Raw genomic sequence first — 21,920 nt, forward strand, 5'->3', positions numbered from 1 at the left:
AGGCCTTCTTATTTTTGGAGGCTCTTTGGGTGGGGGTGTAGCCTTCTGGAGATGTTTTATATTTGAGAAAGTTGTCGTCCCATACAGCTACAATTTTATTTAGATTTATAACATAGATTTGGTGTGCAAGTTCACACTTACATGTCTGTCCCCCACTTGGGTCAATTTGGTGACTGGTCCATATTTATTGACTGGACAGCGTCTGACCTAACCTTAGGCATAGAGATGTGCCACCTTCTATAAGTTTTGAGATCATTCAAAAAATTCTTATCCTTTCCTGCTCAGGCCTGCCTTCCTTTCAGAGCTTCATTCACTTTAAAATGTCCCTAAGAAGACCCTACCCTATCAAAAGCATCATTTTTAACACACTCCATGTCTACTAAGTTCATTAAAATCCTCACGCATAATACCAGAGGCCTAAACTCCCCACAGAAGAGATCAAAGGCATTTAAAGATTACCTCAAACATTCTCCTGACTTATTATGCATTCAAGAGACACATTTTTCTCCAACAAGTGTCCCAAAATTATTCCACAAAAAATACAGCAGGTTTTATGTCTCATCTTTTAAAAAGAGAAGTAGAGGTATAATAACTCTTTTTTTCAGATAATTATAATATTGAGATTCTCTCACACATCACTGATGACTCAGGAACATTTTCCATGGTCAGTAGTACTTATGAATCTAAGGTAATCTGTATTTTCAATATATATGCTCCTTCAGATAATAATTACTCAACTATTTCTAAGGTTTCAGATCTGCTACTAACTCTAAAATGTGACAGCCTAATTTGGGCAGGGGACTTTAATCTAACTCCAAATGATCAAATAGACAGGTCACATCCGATCAGGCAATCTATTATTACTAAGAACAAACATTTTGTTGATGATCTTTATAAAACACAATCAATAACTGATTCCTGGAGAGAATACAACAATACAAAAAGGGGATATACATTTCTTTCATCTACTCACAACACGTATTCTCGTATAGATTTAATTTAAACCACTTAACGACCACCTAACACCGATAGGCGTCGGCAGGTCGCAAGTGGTTTCCCATGGAAACGGCCGCCCGAGGGGCCTTTCCATGTCAGTTCACCATTACCAAAAATGCAAGTGCCATCACTCAACAGGCTTTTATATGGGAAACACTTTATTAGTAGAAAAAAAACACACGCAAGGGGGTTATCCTAAAAACAATTAAAAACACTGGAGCGCTCCGATATCAAACATGTCGCAAGCACACCTCTCATACCACCATCCATACAGGGGTACCGGTACCTCTAACTGGATATCTACCCTGCAGGAGGAGTGGGGAACAGAGATGGGAATGCAGGCAGTCTGTAAGGTGTCAACAGCTGACCCGTAATATCACATTGGTATCCAAGTGTCAGCAATGAGTGAGTGGAAACTCTTCGCCCGCTGTGCGGGACTCACCAATCTTCATCCAATTGCGGACCCTGGGTAACTGCTGTGCGCACAGCCGAGACTTGCTTGTCTTCACCGGTCCTCAACCCGGGAGGGGAGGTGCCCGGTCACATGGAGCCCAGGCAGGCCAGCAACACCAATGGAGGATCCCTGCTGATCGACACGCCGGAACGCTCCAGGACAGCTGCGGGATGATGCCCCGCCCACCTACGCGTTGCGTCCGCCTTCTGCGGACTTCAACTGGGTGTGGCTGATTAGGGATAGGAAACACTCCCCCTTATAACTGTGTAACAAACTGGTGCAGCCCTCACACGGCCTGTCACTTCCTCTTCCGCCTGAAAAGTCCAAAATGCTGCTTCCTGCTCCGTATGCACAACACAGTGGAGCCAATGCGGACACGCTCTGACCTTCCATTCAAGCAAAGCAAATATGGGAGAAATACTTCCGACCTGGACATACAAATGGTGAGGAGACCAATACGCAGAGCAATAGGAGTATAAACAAAGTTCCACAAATTATCTATCATGGACATTATTCAAAGAAAAGGTGCAAAGTCCAGCTCATTATTCAATCCAGCAGGTTCTGGAGCATTAAGCGTATAAATCCAGCGGCTTTCTTTTTGTAGAAGGATTTTTTCTCTGTCACCTCCCCTTCCCCTTTTGGGCAGTTTATAAATGCCCCTAAATTTGAGGCCAGTTGGATCACTTTTATGTTCTGCTCCAAAATGCTCCGCCACCGCACTCCTGAATTCCCCATTTTCCTGTATCCCACATCTGATGTCACTTAAATGTTGTCCAATGCGTTTCTTTAACGCTTTTGTGGTCATTCCATGTCAGTTCACGGAGGGTGTCTCCGTGAACAGTCTGCGAGCCGCTGATTGCGGCTCGCAGGCTAAATGTAAACACGCGGGGAAGAAATCCCCGCTGTTTACATCATACGGCGCTGCTACGCAGCAGCGCCGTAAAGGAGATCAGCGATCCCCGACCTCTGTTTGGCCGGAGATCGCCGGCATGTGACAGGCTGAAGCCTGTCAGTTCCGCCACCTAGGTAAAGGAGGGGAGGGAGGGAAACAGAGGGAAGGCAGAAAACGCTGTGGAGGGGGCTTTGAGGAGCCCCCCCGCTACATGCAGCAAGCCGGCGGCAATCAGACCCCCCTGCAGGACATCCCCCTAGTGGGGAAAAAAGAGGAGAAGTCTGGACGCCCTGGCTATTATACGATCTGTGCTGTGGGCTGGAGATCCCATGCAGCACAGATCCAACCACCATAGCCTGGTCCTTAAGTGGTTAATTTCTACACTATGCGTATCCTCTTTGACATACTCAAAACACGTATCTTGTGCCTGGTCAGATCATGACCCTGTGCTTACAGTATTGTCATCCCCTGTCCCAAAAACTCTTAGAACACTGTGGAGGCTCAATGAATCACTATTGATAAACCCTGAAATTTATAACAACATAGAGACATGCCTTGATAACTATTTTGTGGAGAATGCAAGCACTGACATTAGCCCAGGAGTACACTGGATGGCCCACACAGTGGTAATTAGAGGAGAATTTATTTGCTTATCCTCAAAGGCTAAAAGAAATAAAGGTATAGTAATAAATAATCTGGAGAACAAATTATCTTCCCTACATTTTCTTAATCAAGAAAACCCATCTAGATTCCTATTGAAACAAATTTTAGATACTAAATTACAATTGGATGTTATGAATGGCGAGGTAGAGAAAGCCATAAGATGGACTGGTGCCATGGCGTATGAACAGCTTAATAAGCCAAATAAATGGTTGGCCAAGAAACTTAGAATCAAGCAAGTTTCAAACCGAATCACCAAAATCAGAGACAATAAAGGTAGAATAACATCTAATCCTGACAAAATGTATGATACATTTCTTGAATATTACCACCAACTATATAGTGACAATGATCCCAAAGTTGCTGAAGTGGTTAGAGAAGAATTTTTAGAAGATACAGTTAAAAATAAATTTACCTCAGATTTACGGTATCTAAATTTATGAATAATCCTATCTCTGCTGAAGAATTACATACAGTCATTAAAAGGCTGAAAAGCACCAAGGCGCCAGGTCCAGATGGGCTCTTTTCTCTCTATTACAAAAAATTTGAAGGTAAATTATCACAACACCTATTGACATTTTTTAATTTTCTGTTGAAAGGAGGTACCCCTCCCCCAGAGTTCTTAGCATCAGCAATCTGCATTCTACCAAAAACCACCTACCAAAAATTTTAGGCCAATATCACTCTTAGGAGTCGACTACAAATTATTCACTGCTTGTAATGAATAGCGGAGATGCCGCCGCATGGGAGAGCGGCATGGCGGCTATCTCCGCGTCCCAGCCGGCGGCTGCTGCCGCGCAGCAGCGTGATGCTGCCTTGCCTGGTCCTTCTAGTGCACACAGATGGAGAACTACGCGCGCGCCCCAGGCGACAGGACCTTTATGCTGCTAGAAGGGAGTCAGCTGATCATGCCGATCAGCTGACTCCAGCTATGCTCCGGATTGGCTGAGTGACTGGGGCGGCGCTGTGGAGCGCTTTTAGTATATATAGGACTTGCTTGTCACTTGCAAGTTGTCTGCTGTTGTGAACATTTACGTGTGAGCGCTCAGACCTGAGTCAGATTCCACAATGTGTTGGAAACAGCCGGAGCTAGGAATTCACACTGAGTCAGATTCCATTGATAGCTTTGAAGTACTATTGCTTGCTACTGTTTATGTGTTAGACTAGTTCCCAGGTGTTGAGACCAAGGACCTCACACCTAAGACTAGGAGATTGCTATATTGTTACTATCATCTGTTAGACTAGTTCCCAGGTGTTGAGACCAAGGACCTCACACCTAAGACTAGGATTGAGAGATATTTCTGTTACCTGTTATGACCTTTGGCTTTCCTGACTACTCTCCTGTTCTCTGATTCGGTACTTCCGCCCATCTGATTACCTGTTGCCAACATTGCCTGTACCTGGATACCAAATTAGACTTCCGCTTCCGTACTTTGTCTGTCCGTGTGTTGTCGACCTGGCTTGTCTGACCTTTCTGGCTGTCACCTAGCCCCTGGGTGATCAGCCTTACAGTATACCTGTGATGCCTGCTCTTCAGGTGGTTATTAGCTGCTATATCAGGCCTATGGTCACCAGCTCCACTGGAGACCATCGTGCAGCACAGTCAGTGGGTCTCTACCTCTCCAAGGTCCACTGGCTCCAGTACAGTCTGATTCCATGCCTCTCAGGGAATCCTTGGCTGCAGTACAGTCTAATTCCCTGCTCCTCAGGGAATCCCTAGCTGCAGACCAATCATCATCAATATTACTCCAATCAGTGATCCCTGCTCCTCAGGTATCCACTGGCTGCAGTACAGCCTGATTCCCTGCCCCTCAGAGAATCCTAGGCTGCAGAAGTGTCTGTATCGCCCGCTTCTCGGGAGATAATCTCTCCAATTACTGTTGCACAAAACACTATATCACATTAGGTGTCCTGTGTCTAGCTATACTAGTATTATTGGTGATTCTGCAGATCACCACATAATCAGGTATAGCATCTGTATTATTGGTGATACTGCAGATCACCAATAATCAGAAAAATCTGTGTTGCTGACACCAATCGTTACAGAACAGCAGACCAAAACAATATGGACGCACTACACAGCCGAGTTGACAGTTTAGCCACTTCGGTGGATAATCTCATCAGGGTGCTTGATGGCCAGCAGACTCAAATCACAGCGTTGTCTGGGTCAATACAGGTTCTCCAAATGGCTGTGAATACAGTACGATCCCCTCTAGTTACAGACCTTCGCATGTCTGTACCTGAAAAGTTTTCTGGACATAGATCTGACTTTCAGAATTTCAGAAATCGAGTGCTATCATATTTTGAGTTGAGGCCTACCCTTTCGGGAACTGAGTCTCAGAGAGTTACGTTTATAAAGACCCTTTTGTCAGGAGATTCACAGACATAGGCACATAGTCTTCATGCAGAGCACGAGGCTCTGGCATCGGTTCAGGAATTTTTTAAAGCCATGGCCATTATATATGATGATCCGGATATTGCTTCCACAGCTGAACGGAAGCTAAAGACCCTGTGCCAGGGTCGAGATCCGGTAGAGGTTTATGCGGCAGAGTTCAGGAAGTGGGCTGTATCAGCTAAGTGGGGAACATATGCACTGTTAGACTGTTTTTTGTCAGGTTTATCTGATGCAGTTTCCGAATTGATGTTGGGACATCCTGAGCCTAAGTCCATTGACGAGGCAATCGCTTTAGCTGTACGGGTAAATCGCCGCTTATGCTATCAAAGACAGTCCCGGGGTAGAAATGCTGTAAGACATGTCTCCTACGCCTCCTCTCCACCCTCGTCACTCCCGCCAGAGCTGATGCAAATCGGACACTCTAGATTGACGCAGGTGGAAAAGAATCGCAGGAAATCAGAAAAACTCTGTTTATACTGTGCTGAGGAGGGTCTCAGGGTTCAGAATTGTCCTAAGAAGTCAGGAAACGCTGCCACCTAGGTGTAGTCAGAGGTAATACCCTAGGCGAGCAGTCTCTACCTCTAAACAATAATCGTCTGCTCCTTCCCTGTTCCATCACGTGGGAGGGTCAGAGTGTCCCCACAGAAGCCTTTGTAGACTCCGGCTCTGCAGCTAATTTTATAGACTATGACTTTGCTTAGAAATTGGGAATTCCCTTACTTCCATTAGACTGACAGATTCTGGTTACTGCAGATGACGACTCTCCATTACAGAGTAGACAACCTCTTTCTCAGACCCCATTGTTGCTGTGTTATGTAGGGGTGTTACATAAAGAGAGTTTACAGTTCTTGGTCCTGCAGATGGCAACCTCTACCATTATTCTTGGTATGCCTTGGTTACAACTTCACTCTCCTCAGATTGACTGGGCTTCAGGTCAGCTAAAGAGCTGGTCAGCCCATTGTCATCATCATTGTTTAGAGAGAGTTGCTGTTTGCGCTACCAAGATTCAGGTTAAATGTTTGCCAGTACAGTATGCTTAATTCGCTGATGTGTTCTGTCCCAAGTCTGGAGATAAACTCCTGCCTCACTGTAGCTTCGATTGTCCCATCGATTTAAGATCTGGTTGCCTCCTAGGGGTCACCTTTATAATCTATCAGGACCTGAGAAGGTGACAATGCAGGATTACATCAAAGAAAATTTGGCCAAAGGCTTCATCCGCCCTTCTCGCTCACCAGCTGGGGCAGGATTCTTTTTCGTACAGAAAAAGGATGGAGGCCTCCGACCCTGCATTGAGTACCGAGGTTTAAATAAGATTACAGTAAAAAAATCGTTATCCTTTGCTTTGATTGATGATTTATTCGCTCAGGTGACCAATGCCAGTATTTTTTCCAAACTGGATTTACGAGGAGCATACAACCTGGTACGGATTAGAGATGGTGACGAATGGAAGACGGCGTTCACCACACCCGACGGGCACTACGAGTATCTGGTGATGCCCTTCGGGTTGTGTAACGCCCCTGCCATCTTCCAGGAGTTGATCAATGAGGTTTTCAGGGAGGTACTGGGGAAATTCATGCTAGTGTCTCTAGACGACATACTGATTTTTTCTCCTAATCTGACAGAACATCGTAAACATGTCAAGTTCGTTTTGAGGAAATTAAGACAGAATTCACTGTATGCCAAGTTAGAGAAGTGCCTCTTTGAGGTCACTTCTGTTCCTTTTCTGGGTTATATTATCTCCACATCTGGTCTCTCCATGGATCCAGAAAAAGTCTCGGCTGTTTTGGAGTGGCCACAACCTGTGGGTTTGAAGGCACTCCAAAGATTTTATTTTTTTATTTTTATTTTTTCCTTTTTTTTTTTTTACTATTAATGTTTATTGAACAGAATAAAGCCAAAAATATTAACAATTCTCTGCAAGGGTTAGCGAGCAGAGTCCAAATACACTGTAGTATTAATTATTTGAATAACTGCAGCAAAATATTTGGAGTTATAAATCAAAATCTAAAATGTCTAGCTGATTAACACGTCATATACAGATGTTCATTTATAAACAGGTACATTCGTTGTTTGAGAAGCTGAAAGAGAATAGGGTGAGTATAAGACCGGATTCCATATTGCAATCAGAATGAGCTGTATTGGCACCTACAATTATATTATTCCGAACAGATTTAAGGCTGCTTGACTTCTCTGGATACTGAAAAAAGATTTGGAGGACAGGTAAAGATGTGAGGGGGGGGGGGGGGGGGTAGGAGGGGTAAAAGCGAAAGGCATGTAGGTGGTTAAGATAGGGAGGTTAGTTTGAGTCTTCGTATATTCCATGTCAAACACAATCAGTCGGTTGGAAATGTATAACTTGATAAGAAGGTTCCCGCCTGCAGGGGGTTATTATTAGTATATGGCTAATATGTCATCAGGGTTTTATATTGTTCAGAGCATTGAAATTCATTCCATAGGGCCCAGGTGAAATTATAGTTTTCCAATTTATCTTTGGCGCAGGCAATCAGTCTTTCCATCGACTCCACAGACTCCATCCTTCTAATCCAATCTTTGATAGTTGGTGTTTCTATTTTTTTTCCAAAAAACTGGTATGAGAGCTCTAGCTGCGTTAATCATGTGGATCATGAGGGATTTCTTGTATGATTTGGTTGAGTCTGGGGTGTCATGGAGTATGAGTGACGCTGGTGTAAAAGGGCATTTATCTGTAGTTATGCTTTCTATTAGGTTGTGTATCTGGGACCAATACCTCTGTATGTTCGGGCAAGCCCAGAATATGTGCAGGAGTGAGCCCTCTGACTGATTGCATCTCCAACATATGTTAGTTACTGATGGGAAGTTTCTATGCAGTAATTTTGGTGTCCTATACCATCTGGATATGATCTTGTAGCCTAGTTCCTGCGTGTTGACATTCATGGAGCCTTTATGATTTAAGTTTACTATTTTTTGCCAGTGTTCAGAGTCAAATTGGGTATCGAGATTACGCTCCCAGTCCCTCTGAAATCCAAGCTTATCAGGCTGGGGGTTGGACAGTAACAGTTGGTATAGCTGAGATATGAGGTGTCTATGTGGGCCCTCACTGTGAACCAGTCTTTCAAATGGGGATAACAGTGCAGATTTATTGACTTTGTGTAGGATTGAGTGAATAAAGTGGCGAATTTGAAAATATTGCCATTGAGATAATTGGAGATCTTCTCTCATTGTGTTAAGTTCCGCCATGGATTTTATTTTGCCATCTTTGATGAGATCCATGATTTTTGGACAATCACCTCCGGGCCAGTTATGTAAAAAGGGAATATCTTGTGCTGGAAGGAAGGATTGATTGTTACATATGGGAGTAAGTCTGCCTGGGAAGGATGCCAAACCTCTTGGAAGTAGAGCCTTACGCATGCATTTAATTGTCGCCTTGATAAGTGGGTTTCCCCAGCTTTTCCTATTCTCGTAAGGAATGTCTGCCCAACCCAAACTTGATGTTGAGGTAGCTGAGTTTTCTCTTTTGACCTGCGCCCATTGTTTCGGAACAGAGGAGTTTGACCACTCCACTGCTCGACTTAATTGAGAGGCAAGATGGTATGATTGTAGGTCGGGAAGTCCCATGCCTCCCAGTTCCTTGGGAAGTATTAAAGTTGATTATTTGATTCTCAGGGGTTTACCCCCCCATACAAACTTATTTATAGTGGCTTGTAGATCTTTGATGAAGGATATAGGTATGGAAATCGGGAAGCATTGACTCACGTATAGAAATCTAGGGAGTAGTGTCATCTTAACCGAGGCTATCCTGCCAAACCAGGATAGCTTTTTTTGCGAGCCCCATGTTTCAAGGTCTTTTTTAAGTTTTTTACCTAGCGGAACATAGTCTCATATATGTTGTTTAGGTTGCGGGGAATATCTATTCCTAAATAATGCAAGGAATCTTTTGTCCATGAGAAAGAAAATAAGGACTGACAATGTTCCATTGATTTAACATCTAGGGATATGTTTAGAGCTCTAGATTTGTGGTAGTTTATTTTAAGGTTAGAGAGAGATCCAAATTCTCCAAATTGTTTCATTAGGTTGGGAATGGATGTTATTGGGTCCTGTAAAAAAAAAAAGAGGTCATCTGCAAACACAGAGGAAACGTGTTTTGAGTCGTTTGTCTGTATTCCTTTAATGGATGGGTCAGATCTTACCGCATTAAGGAATGGTTCTAATGTTAATACGTATAACAGGGGTGAAAGAGGACACCCTTGTCGTGTACCGTTTGTAATAGTACATTTTTCTGAGAGCAAGCCATTAGCTTTTACCCGAGCGGATGGATTTGTGTAAAGTAAGTTGATACAGTTGAATAGGTTAGGACCTAATCCTAGACGTGACAGGGCAGCTCTGGAGAAATCCCAGGCCACCCTGTCAAACGCCTTTTTCGGCGTCGGTAGATAAAAGAAAGGCCTTAGTTTTGAGTTGTTGAGCTAAAGCAATGACCCCCACTGTCCTCATTACATTGTCTCTGGCTTCTCTGCTGGGAATGAAGCCAGATTGGTCTAACCCAATATGGTCTGGGATGTATGGGAGTAGTCGGTTTGCCAAGATTTTTGTGAATATTTTAGCGTCTAGGTTGAGAAGAGAAATGGGTCTATAATTAGAGCAGGATTTGGCATCCCTCCCAGGCTTAGGGATCACTCTTATATGGGCTTCTAGAAATTGGGGGGAGGGAACAGTTGTTGAGGTGATAGAGTTGAATGCGGAGACAAAAGCTGGGGCCAGTGATTTAGCGAAAGCTTTATAATATTGGGAAGTGAACCCATCTGATCCCGGTGCTTTACCCGTTTTCAAGTTTCTAACTGCTGTTGTGAATTCATCTGTGTTAATAGGAGCCTCAAGATCTATTAGCTCCTCCTGGGAGATTTTAAGAGGAGAGGAATGTTTAGACAAATATTCGTTTATTCTATTAAGCCTCGTTTGATGTGATCTTTTTTCTGGGTGTGTGTCTTGCAAGTTATATAGAGTCTTGTAAAATCTGCGGAATTCCTCGACTATGTCCTCTGATTTGGCCAATTTAGTTTGCTTAGTATCTATGATAGTAGGGATGTGAGTTTGTTGCATTTTCTGGCGTAGGGCTTTGGCTAGGTACTTGCCACTTTTGTTTCCTAGTTCGTAGAAGATCTTTTTCCCCGCTAAAATTTTTTGCTTGGCATCAATAGTTAGTAGTTTGTTTAATCTAGATCTACGATCAGTCAGAGTTTCTAGGGTTTGTCTAGCAAGGAAGGATTTATGGAGTTTCTCCAATCTGCTTACCTCATCTGAAAGTTTTGCTATGTCTTCCTCTGTTTCTCGTTTAAGTCTAGCTCCAATTTGGATAAGTCGTCCCATAACCACTGCTTTGTGTGCTTCCCATATTGTTAAAATGGAGGTGTCTGCGTTGGCATGATCTTGGAAATAGGATTCTATCATGTTTGTTATTTTGGCTATTCTGGTCTTGTCAGCTAAAAGTTGAGGGTTAAGTCTCCAACACCAAGATTTGCTTACTTTTTCAGGAAAGCTCATTGTCAGAGAAATGGGGGAGTGATCTGATATGGTTCTAGTTCCAATTGAGGAGCTGCATACGTATATCAAATCTCTTTGAGGTATAAAGAAATAGTCAATCCGTGAGTATTTTTGGTGGATTGCTGAGAAAAAGGTATAGTCTTTCTCAGTGGGATGAGAAATTCACCAAGGGTCCATCAATGTCAACTTCTGTAGGCTAGTTTTGATGTGTCTCAATGCTCTGTAAGATAGTATAGAAGAACCATTTGAGCAATCAGTCAGAGTGTGGATAGGTACATTAAAATCTCCTTCTAGGATTAGAATGCCTGAGGAGAAGGTGGATAGTTTAGCAAGAGTTGATGCAAGGAAGGAGGGTTGTTGTCTGTTGGGAGCATAAATTGTAGCTAGTGTGAAAAATCGGTTATTTCATTTTCCTTTGACAAACAAGAACCTTCTCTCTGTATCTCTTTCCACCTCTTCCACTAGGAAGGGGACATTTTTGTGTACAAAAATCGATACTCCCTTGGATTTGGAAGAAGGTGATGTGGAATGGAAAGCTAATGGAACGCTATTATCAAATCTGGCGGGTATGTGGTTGGTTCTCAAGTGTGTTTCTTGGAGGAAAACGAAGTAAGCTTTTTCTTTTTTTAGAAAATCAAAGACCAATGTCCTTTTGGGGGGTATGTTCAAGCCGTTCACGTTAAGTGAAAGGAATTTCCATGACAGTCGCGACTGATAGGTGAAGGTTGCCTCCGTCATTTTGTTGAGATAATAAGGATATTTGATTATGTATGGGAAAGTTGAATGCGAGTCTATATATGCTGTGTACAGTGATGAGGGGGATTGAGGTTGGAGGAAAGGGTAGAAGAAAGGGGTGAGGGAGAGAGAGGAGAAAAAGAGAAAAAGTATCCAGAGAAGTGTCCTCAAAAATTGCATAAATCTAGTTAGTAGTTATGCTTGTGCCACTTCCAGAGGGCAGTCAGATTATGTATTTGCTGAAATATATTCCCTACGTAAGTGTGATATCACCAATCAACACTTACTTTATTAGTGGGAAAGTTGTTCAGTGCATATATTAAGAACACATACACTGTGGGGGGTGGGGGGGGGGTAGAAGGCACCCAATATTGATATTAATTGAGTGCAACTTAATAAGCTACAACCAATTAAGCACAGTTGGATAGGTTGGGTTGAATATGCGGAATACCGCATCCTCCGCCATTATGTTTTACTTTGTCCAGTGAACACAATGTATTTAACATCATTAAAGAGAGCAGCAGCTAGCATATGTTAGCAGGTTGACCCGTGGGGATCCCCCACAGAAGCCATCGTGATGGGGACTAGGAGATGAAAGCTTAAGTATTAAGATGGCTTATCTGGGAGACATCCCCCTAGCCAAGAGCTAAGTTGAGAGCCAGATCCATTTCTATTTGACCTTTTCATTGAGACCGACACTAGTAATGATATATATCTCACATAAGGGGTTTTTCTTTAGCCTAATTAGCCAGGACGAGGTTAAGTGTAAATCCTATAAGGGTATAAGAGGGGAAAGAGATACTATTAGATAGTCCCTGTGTTAGATGAGGTTTTTATCAATAATGTGGGTGCACTTCACTATGCTCCGCCAGAATAAAAGACAGAGCCGAGACCTTAACGCCGTAGCAGCGTTAGATGGCAGGCAATGAGCGCAGTGAGGCACATACAATGTCTACATGTACGTTTTTAAGCATTCATCAACACCCCCTTCTTCTAGGGAAAACCCTCTAATGCTATGAGTTGTAATAGGCTATATACATAAAACATGACTAAGAGTAACCCAATCATTCCTATTACAATATTACCTAGACTAGCTGGGAGAGAAAAACCAAGCAATAACCAGTGAAAAATACAAAACGAAAAAAGAAAAAAAAGAAACAATACAATCATATGTCTCCGAGCTGTTTAAAACCTGCGGTGTACCTTGTACCTTATGGGCTTGTGTGAATAAGCCCTGCATGGAAATAGAAAGTAAAATTTGTTGCCACATATAAATTATCAGGTAAGTCATTTTCCCCAATGAGAAGACGAGTTCTAAGTTGGCATAGTTTCTGCTGAGGAGCCCAATATAGGTTCCGAGATAGGTTAGTTTCAGTTAGACCTTTTTGTAGTAAGCTTGACCAGCAGCGTCTGGTGACAGAGCGTAAGAGAATGTTGCATATACGCTATGCTGCAAGATACATTTAGTAGCATTAGGAAAGTTGCTGTTATTAAAGCTGAGTTGGTTGCGATTTGTAGAGATGTTGCGAACCTCTGATTTTCGGTTTGCGAACCGGGTTCGCGAACTTCCGCGGAAGGTTCGGTTCGCATAAAAGTTCGCGAACCGCAATACACTTCAATGGGGAGGTGAACTTTGCAAAATGGAAAAAATTATGCTGGCCATAAAAGTGATGGAAAAGATCTTTCAAGGGGTCTAACACCTGGAGGGGGGCATAGCGGAGTGGGATACATGCCCAAAGTCCCGGGGGAAAATCTGGATTTGACGCAAAGCAGCGTTTTAAGGGCAGAAATCACATTGAATGCTAATTTGCAGGCCTAAAGTGCTTTCAAACATCCTGCATGGGTATACATCAATTAGGGAGTGTAATTAGAGTTCTGCTTCACACTGACACACCAAACTCACTGTGTAACGCACCGCAAACAGCTGTTTGCGTAGTGACGGCCGTGCTGGACTGGTGCGCACCGTGGCCAGAGTGTAGGCCGTGGCGTTTTTCAAGGCCATATGGTCACCGGGCTGTGGTAGCTCAATGATAGAACAACAGTGACTGTCCAGCTGATCAAATTTGGTCTGACCACAATGAAGCAACGACCTTATTATCTTTTGTGTGCCACCCCCACCCGAGACACTCAAATAGCCGGCGGTCATTGCTTCATTGTGATGCGCAAGCCCCTTCACCGTGGCAAGGTAATGATCATGAAGGGGGATGGGCACATGTACATGCCATTTGTTTTTTTTGTTGCAGCCGCCCGCAGTGCAGCCAGAAAAATTAGGCAGGCATGTACACGCACCAGAAAAATTTGTGTAGCGCCGCTGCTAGCAGCGGCCTTAAAAATTCAGGAATCCGCCTAGAGTCCTGGACCCTGTTGGTGGTGGCAGAGAAGGCAGTCAAGCGGCCTGCAGACAGAGATGCTGTGTGTGGGGACTGACTTAGTCTTCGGTCGTGCAGTAGCCCTCCGTGATCCATTCCTCATTCATTTTGATAAAGGTCAGGTACTGAACACTGTCGTGACTTAGGCGACTTCTCTTCTCAGTAACTATGCCTCCAGCTGCACTGAAGGTCCTTTCTGACAGGACGCTTGTGGCAGGGCAAGAGGGAAGTTGTATGGCAAATTGGGAAAGCTCTGGCCACAGGTCAAGCCTGCGCAACCAGTAGTCCAAGGGTTCATCGTCGCTTTTCGCAGAGTCTACATCCACACTCAAGGCCAGGTAGTCGGCTACCTGCCGGTCCAGGCATTGCAGGGTGGATCCGGAAGGACTATGTCGAGGAGTTGGACTAAAGAACGTCCGCATGTCCGACATCACCCTGAGATCGCTGGAGCGTCCTGTCCTTGCCTGCATGGACTTGGGAGGAGGCGGGTTACTGCCAGTGGTACCTTGATTGCGTTGTGCAGCCACATCACCCTTAAACGCATTGTAAAGCATCATCGACAGCTTGTTCTGCAAGTGCTGCATCCTTTCCACCTTGTGTTGACTTGGTAACAGGTCCGCCACTTTGTGCCTGTACCGAGGGTCTAGTAGCGTGGCCACCCAGTACAGGTCATTCGTCTTGAGTTTTTTGATATGGGGGTCCCTCAACAGGCTGGACAACATGAAAGAGGACATCTGCACAAAGCTGGATGCAGACGTACTCTCCATCTCCTCTTGCTCTTCCTCAGTGATGGGATGCAACTCCTCTTCCTCCCCCCAGCCACGAACAATACCACGGGAACGTGGAGCAGCAGAAGCCCCCTGTGACGGCTGCCGCGGTTGTTCTTCTTCCGCTGCCTCTTCCTCCTCCACAGAAACACCTTCCTCATCATCACCATCATCAGAGTCTGACTCCTCTCCTTCCCCACACGACTCCTCTTCTTCTTCCTCCTCCTCCCCCTCTCCTCCTCCCCCCTCTGTGCTGCCGCAGGTGTTGTGGGAACATCGGGTTCGGGTGTAAATGGCTCCCATGACTCCTGCTGCCGTAACTCTTCTCGTTCACGCTCCTCCACAGCTGTATCCACCACTCTATGCACGGCACGCTCCAGGAAGTAGGCATAGGGGATCAAGTCGCTGATGGTGCCCTCATCGCGACTCACCAGTTTGGTCACCTCCTCAAAGAGCTCCATGACCCTGCATGCATTTCGCATCCCCCCCTAGTGTTTACACCCCTCCCTTTAGATTATAAGCCTCTGGCAGGGTCCTCCACTCCCTAGTGTAATCTACAGGATCATGTGCTCCTGTCCTATGACAGTCTGTACTTGTATTACTGGGCCTACCTAACCAGCCCATATTGCATGATCATGTATTTTGTACAATTTGTATGCATAACTTTCTTCTATGTGACTTAGAGAATTGAGGGCAACTATGAGTAATGAATGGAGTTCCCCTTTAAGGAAAGGTGGAGATTTGATAGATTGGATGTCTATAAAAAGCAGGAAGTGGTGGCCAGTGGGTATCCCTCATCCTGATGAAGATAGTCGTATACTATCGAAACATGTCGATGTGAAGGGCTCTAGGAGCATCCACGCAGTGTTCCTACGTTCTGCAACAAAAGCACGTACAGTACAAGGTGCATGGTTGCATATGGGAGTTCTGAAAGCAGGAAATCGCATTGGAACGCTGGTTGGAACGCAGGAGCCCGGAAAGGGAAGTGACGTCACTCCCAACTGGCCAATCACCCGGAAAGCTGTGCAGCCGGAGCGCACGGAGCTGTAAGGAGCTTGCAAACGGACGCCATACCGGGGGAGCGGCGATACGGAAAGAGAGAGGAGTCCTGCTTGCGAGGCTACCGGCCGGAGCCCGCATGTGAAAATTAGAAAAGCTGCAAGACGCGTAAGTGACTGAACGCACAAGTGATTGAAAGCGTCCTTTGCGGCAGGTGGATAGACACTCTGAGATAACGGAGGGGACTGCTATAAACGCATAGGCGGATTGACCCAATACACCTATCTACACGGATTTTACTAGAGAATTTTTTATGGGGAATTTTTATTAGAGATTCAGGTGGCTCCATGGTATGCATGACAGTGTGCATGGCATGAATGAAGTTATATTGTTCCACTTATTATTTTTTTAGAAGACATATGCAGGAGGGGATATAGTGGAGAACTTTTGAAGTGATCTTGTATATGAAACCCTTTATGCTTATATGGTTTTAACTCCAAAGGCTAGATATTTTTTATGTATAGATAAATAAACTATCAATTACAAACTTGGATACGAGCGCTATTCTCTGTTTTTTGTCAACTTTCTTCTATGTGTATAACCCTATGTATGTCATCCTTGTATCATTGTATATATTTATTGTCAAGCGCTGCGTAATATGTTGGCGCTTTATAAATACAATAAATAAATAAATAATTAGTGTCCAGTTGTTGGGCCATAACATCCCCATCCTCCCAGATTGTGTCCTTGTACTGTAATGATACAGGTACTGGGTGACGGCTTTCTCCTGGTCTAGCAGGCGAGAGAACATCAGCAGGGTGGAATTCCAGCGAGTCGGGCTATCGCAAATCAGGCGTCTCACCGGCAAGTTGTTTCTACGCTGAATGTCCGCAAAGCATGCCATGGCCTTGTAAGAGCGCCTGAAATGCCCATACAACTTCCTGGCCTGCTTCAGGACATCCTCTAAGCCTGGGTACTTGGACACAAATCTTTGCACGACCAGATTCAGCACATGTGCCATGCAGGGTATGTGTGTCAGCTTTCCCAAATTCAACGCAGCAATGAGATTGAAGCCGTTGTCACACACCACATTGCCGATCTCAAGCTTGTGCGGGGTCATCCATTGCTCCACCTGTTTGTTAAGAGCAGCCAGGAGAGCTGCTCCAGTGTGACTCTCCGCTTTCAGGCAAGACATGTCTAACACTGCGTGACACCGTCGTACCTGGCATGCAGCATAGGCCCTGGGGTGCTGGGGCTGTGTAGCTGGAGAGGAGATTGTGGCACCAGCCAAGGAGGAGGAGGAGGATGACAACAGCGAAGCAGTGGTAGCAGGTGGAGAGGAGGTGGCTAGAGGCCTGCCTGCAAGCCGTGGAGGTGTGACAAGTCAGTCCGCTGCGCAGCCACGTACTCCCCGCTTGCTGCCATCGGTCACCAGGTTGACCCAATGGGCTGTGTATGTAATGTAGTGGCCCTGCCCGTGCTTGGCAGACCAGGCATCTGTGGTCAGGTGGACCCTTGACCCAACGCTGTGTGCCAGAGATGACACCACTTGCCTCTCAACTGCACGGTACAGTTTGAAAAATAATTGCGGCCTGGTATCTTCCACTGCGGTGTACCAATGGCCACAAACTTACGGAAAGCCTCCGACTCCACCAGCTTGTATGGTAATAGCTGGCGAGCTAATAGTTCCGCCACGCCAGCTGTCAGACGGCGGGCAAGTGGGTGACTGGCAGACATTTGCTTCTTACGCTCAAATACTTCCTTCACGGACAGCTGGGTACTGCTGTGGCCAGAGGAGAAGGAACCGCTGAAGGGAAGAGGCGGTGTGGAAGAGGGTGGCTGTGAAGGTGCAAGGGAGAAAGTGGATGAAGACGATGCACCTGAAGGAGGAAGAGGAGAAGGAAGGTGGCTTGTCTTTTGAGGGGTGCTGCTTTTCCTCAGGTGTTCTTGCCATAGCTGTTTGTGCCTTCTCTCCAGGTGCCTTCGTAAGGCACATGTCCCTACGTGAGAGTTGGCCTTTCCACGGCTCAATTTTTGCTGGCAGAGACAACAGATGGCTTTGCTCCGATCTGAGACACACACGTGAAAAAAATTCCAAACCGCTGAACCCCCCTGGGGTGATGGCGCTACGGTGGCATCAGCAGCTGACGTTGAAGGGCATATTGGCTGGCCATAGCTGGTGATACATGGCGCCGGACACTGCCCCCAGCTGTTTCTGAGGACGAGCTCCCTCTGCTTCTATCATGGAGTCGTCTCCTCCTACTCCTCTCTGACTCCTCCTCTGAACTGTCCCGCTGTTCATCTCCTCTACTGGGAACATATGTGGTATCCATATAATCATCATCATAATCCTCCTGGCCAGCTGCGCTTTCCTCAGACACCTCCTCAAGTGCACCAACATCAGGTGGTCCACCATCATCCCCATCCACACACGTTACGTCCATACTATCGACACCTAACTCAGACGTATGAGGTGGTGTACCTGCGCCTTCTTGTTGTTGTTTCAGTAGTGGCTGGGAATCAGTGATTTCACCACCACCACCAAATAACTCCTGCGAAGTGTCAAATGCAGCGGATGTGGTGCTTGTTGTAGTGCTGGTGGCTGCGGGAGATGAGGTGTTCTGTGTTAAATACTCAAGCACCTCCTCACGGTTTTGGGAAGTGATGACACGTGCCTTCTTCTGAGCACTGTATTTTGGGGCAGGTCCACACGAAATCACAGCAACACCACCTCGCACAGACCTGCCGGTGCCTGGTGGCCTTTCTCTGGGTCTGCCTCTACCTCTTCCTCTACCTGGTTTGTCCATTTTGTCCATCTCGGGGGGATGCTAGCTATATGCAGTGAGGTGGGTTCTCACTCAACACAACAGGTAGTTAGATGCAGTGAGGTGGCCAGGTGGGGTCTCACTCAACACAACAGGTAGTTAGATGCAGTGAGGTGGCCAGGTGAATTCTCACTCAACACAAGAGGTAGTTAGATGCAGTGAGCTGGGTTCACTGAACAGTAAAGGTACTTAAGATGCAGTGCGGTGTGTTCTCACTCAACACAGCAGGTAGTTAGATGCAGTGAGCTGGGTTCACTGAACACAACAGGTAGTTAGATGCAGTGAGCTGGGTTCACTGAACAGTAAAGGTACTTAAGATGCAGTGAGGTGGGTTCTCACTCAACACAACAGGTAGTTAGATGCAGTAAGCTTAGTTCACTGAACACAACAGGTAGTTAGATGCAGTGAGCTGTGTCCACTGAACAGTAAAGGTACTTAAGATGCAGTGAGGTGGGTTCTCACTCAACACAACAGGTAGTTAAATGCAGTGAGGTGGCCAGGTGGGTTCTCACTCAACACAACAGGTAGTTAGATGCAGTGAGCTGGGTTCACTCAACACAACGCTAGGTATATGCAGTGATGAGGTGGGTTAAGTAAACACAACAGGTACTGGGTAGTTAGATGCAGTGAGCTGGGTTCACTGAACAGTAAAGGTACTTAAGATGCAGTGAGGTGGGTTCTCACTCAACACAACAGGTAGTTAGATGCAGTGAGGTGGCCAGGTGGGTTCTCATTCAACACAACAGGTAGTTAGATGCAGTGAGCTGGGTTCACTCAACACAACGCTAGGTATATGCAGTGATGAGGTGGGTTAAGTAAACACAACAGGTACTGGGTAGTTAGATGCAGTGAGCTGGGTTCACTCAACACAAAGCTAGGTATATTCAGTGATGAGGTGGGTTAAGTAAACACAACAGGTACTGGGGTATATGCAGTACTGGGTAGTACAATGTGCAGCTCCCTGTCACACACACAGGTAGTCACTGAATGTGCTGGGCTGCTGGCAGTGGCACACACAATATCAATAAGCAAGGCTGTGCATGCAACAAAAGTGTCAGTTTGACACACTGAAAAAAAATATGTACAGGATGAGCTCTGAAAAGAGCTGTTGCTGGGTGCTTTAAAAGCAATAATAATCAGTCAGGACAGGAGCAAGCAAAGCAGCCTAGAACCTAACTAATCTGTCCCTAGGAGAAAAAGTCTGCAGCAGCTGTCCCTTTCCTCTCTCTAGCAGGCACACGAGTGAGGCTAATGGCCGCCGGACCCTGCCTTATATAAGGGGGGGGGGGGCTCCAGGGCTTAGTGTAGCCTGAATGGCTACAATGTGCCTGCTGACTGTGATGCAGAGGGTCAAAGTTGACCCTCATAGTGCATTATGGGGCAAATCGAACTTCCGCAGAAGTTCGCCTGGTGCAGGCGAACGCGAACCCCCTAAGTTCGCCTGGAACCATTCGCCGGCGAACCGTTCGCTACATCTCTAGCAATTTGGGGGTTCTGCATGTCTAATGAATTGGTATAAGGAGGCACAGTCAGCTTAGGGGACACAAATAGGAGAAAAGACAATTTTTACACTTTCAGGTGGATTTTTGGAAGAATGATCTCTTGTATAACAACACCAACAACAAATAACATTTGTAAAGCGCTTTTCTCCCGTGGGACTCAAAGCGCATAAGCATGGCTCAGATCATCGTGTTACAGAGGAAGAAATTTTAAACTAAGTCTGGAAATGCCAGGCTAAACAGGTAGCTTTTCAGTCTGGATTTGAATAGCTCCAGGGATGGTGCTGTCTTTACTGGGTGTGGTAGGGAGTTCCAGAGAGTAGGGGCAGCATGGCAGAAGGCTCTATCTCCAGATTTTTTGAGGTGCACTCTGGGAGTGACCAAGTTTACAGAACTTGCTGATCTGAGGTTGTGAGAGGTGTGGTGCAGCTTTAGCAAGTCCTTCATGTATCCAGGGCCCAGACTGTGCAGGGATTTGAATGTCAGCAGTCCAATCTTGAAGAGTATTCTCCATTCTACTGGTAGCCAGTGCAGTGAGCGAAGGATCGGTGTAATGTGACAGTGGCGAGGCTGGTTTGTTAGCAATCTGGCAGCAGAATTCTGCACTAATTGCAGGCGACGCAGGTCCTTTTTGGGGAGGCCAACATAAAGGGCATTGCAGTAGTCCAGTCGTGATGTGATGAAGGCGTGGACTAGGGTTGGAAGATCCTCTGGGGGAATCAGATGTTTAATCTTTGCAATGTTCTTTAGATGAAAGAAGGAGGATTTAACTACAGATGAAATTTGGTTTCTGAAACTCAATTCCCCATCGATTAGTACGCCAAGGCTGCGCACAAGGTTGGAGCTGTTTATGTCTGAATTCCCAATCCTGATTGGTGTTGCTTTAGGATAGAGCTGTTTTGATGGCGGGCACTGGCCTTGGACAAACAGGACCTCAGTTTTATCAGCATTCAGTTTCAACCAGTTATCATTCATCCATGCCTGTAGCTCAGCTAAGCAAGAGTTTATTTTTGGGGTAGGGTCTGTTCCACCAGGTTTGAAGGACAGGTATAGCTGTGTGTCATCGGCGTAGCAGTGGTACGTCAGGCCATGTCGTTGGATAAGTGTGCCGAGTGGCAACATGTAGATTGCAAACAGCAGAGGGGATGCATCACCATCAGTCTCCATCAGAGGAATCATGCTCATGCTGGGTGCGGGTATGTCTCTTATTGATCTCCTCATCGTTGCTACTTGTGGATCTTCGCCTGGTACGGTTGGGGCTACCCGCGGTGCGGCGAGGGCCTTTAGAAGTGGCAGCCTCGGGCCTTGGATATAGTGGTGTAGTTTCCCAGTTGGGGATCTCAATTTTGCCCAGGCCTAAATCCTCTCAGAATTCAGTTAAGCCTGCTGGGGTGTGTAGGGCAAACAAAGTGCCATTATGCAGTACAGTAAGAGCAAATGGAAACTGCCATCTGTATGACATTCCTTTTTCTTTTAGGGTCTTAAGGAGGGGTTTTAAGATTCTGCGCTTATTGAGGGTAATGATCGACAGGTCCTGGAACAGTTGCACCGGTTTATCATTGAATAGGATTTCATCTTGTGCCCGGGCAGCCCGCATGATGTTTTCTTTCAATTGGAATGATTCGAGACATCATATAATGTCTCTTGGGGTTTCAGAATCACTGCCCCTCGGTTTAAGGGCTCTGTGTGCCCGCACGAATGAAATCTGTGAGTCTGCCTGTCATTGCAGGAGGTTGTTGAAAATGGCCTCCAGGGCCTGTGGGATCTGGTCTGATCCAACCGCTTCATAAACACCCTTAATTCGAATATTGC

The sequence above is a fragment of the Hyperolius riggenbachi genome, chromosome 1 (genome assembly GCF_040937935.1).
Source record: "Hyperolius riggenbachi isolate aHypRig1 chromosome 1, aHypRig1.pri, whole genome shotgun sequence".
NCBI classification, from domain to species: domain Eukaryota; kingdom Metazoa; phylum Chordata; class Amphibia; order Anura; family Hyperoliidae; genus Hyperolius; species Hyperolius riggenbachi.